Genomic DNA, 1,418 nt, shown 5'->3' on the forward strand with positions numbered 1-1,418 from the left:
ACCTGGACACAGGGTGGGGAACACCACACACCAGGGCCTGTCATGGGGTGGGAGGAGGGGAGAGGGATAGCAGTAGGAGATATACCTATGTAAATGATAAGTTAATGGGTGCAGCACACCAACATGGCACATGTATACATACGTAACAAACCTGCACATTGTGCACATGTACCCTAGACTTAAAGTATAATAAAATAAAATCAAATAAAATTCAGGAGCCATTTCATGGAAGCCGGGTGAGTGAGAGCATTGGTGGGTGTTGGGCTGGAGGAAAGCAGGAAGGCCCATCAGAGCATGTGGATTTGAGCCGCCACATTTTTTAACCCTAGATCTCGAAATGCATCGTGATTCCTGTCCGTTGGACTGAAAGGTTTATGTAGGCAATCTTGGAAACAATGGCAACAAGACCGAATTGGAACGGGCTTTTGGCTACTATGGACCACTCCAAAGTGTGTGGGTTGCTAGAAACCCATCTGGCTTTGCTTTTGTTGAATTTGAAGATCCCCGAGATGCGGCTGATGCAGTTCCATCCCCGAGAGCTAAATGGAAGAACACTATGTGGCTGCCGTGTAAGAGTGGAACTGTCCAATGGTGAAAAAAGAAGTAGAAATCATGGCCCACCTCCCTCTTGGGGTCGTCGCCCTCAAGATGATTATCGTAGGAGTAGTCCTCCACCTTGTCGCAGATCTCCAAGAAGGAGAAGCTTCTCTTGCAGCTGGAGCAGGTCCCTTTCTAGAGATAGGAGAAGAGAGAGATCGCTGTCTTGGGAGAGAAATCACAAGCCCTCCCGATCCTTCTCTAGGTCTCATAGCCGATCTAGGTCAAATGAAAGGAAATAGAAGACAGTTTGCAAGAGAAGTGGTGTACAGGAAATTACTTCATCTGACAGGAGTATGTACAGAAAATTCAAGTTTTGTTTGAGACTTCATAAGCTTCGTGCATTTTTAAGATGTTTTAGCTGTTCAGATCTGTTTGTCTCTGGAAACAGTGACACAGAGGTGTAATTCTCTATGGTTTGAAATGGATCATATGAGGCATGTAATACCAAGAATTGTTACTTTACAATGTTGCCTTAAGCAAGATTGAATTTGCTTTGAACTTTAGTTACGCATAGACTGACAATAAACCTCTAAACCTGCCCAGCAGAAGTGTGATTTTTTTTTTTAAATACAGAAACAACTGGCAAAAATTGAACTAAGATTTACTTTTTTTCTGTAGCTGGGATATAGGGTGCAGCTATAGTTGAACAAGCAGTCTTTAAAAACTGCTGTGAAACACAAGCCATCAGGTAAAAATAAACGCTGCACTATTAAATTACGGGTTTTTGAAAAATCCAACTCACTTTCATCCTGGGCAGAGGTTGCCTAGTTGGTATAGAATCTGTTAAGTTTCAAGAAAGTTTGCCTTTGCTTTAGGTC

The 1,418-nt window shown here is 42.9% G+C and overlaps 1 pseudogene; it reads left to right on the top strand.

Annotated features, from left to right (window-relative positions):
• Positions 1-301: 301 nt before the first annotated feature.
• Positions 302-946, top strand: LOC101143164 (serine/arginine-rich splicing factor 3-like; annotated as a pseudogene).
• The last annotated feature ends 472 nt before the right edge of the window (positions 947-1,418 follow it).

The sequence above is a fragment of the Gorilla gorilla genome, chromosome 9, assembly GCF_029281585.2.
Source record: "Gorilla gorilla gorilla isolate KB3781 chromosome 9, NHGRI_mGorGor1-v2.1_pri, whole genome shotgun sequence".
In the NCBI taxonomy this organism is placed as follows: domain Eukaryota; kingdom Metazoa; phylum Chordata; class Mammalia; order Primates; family Hominidae; genus Gorilla; species Gorilla gorilla.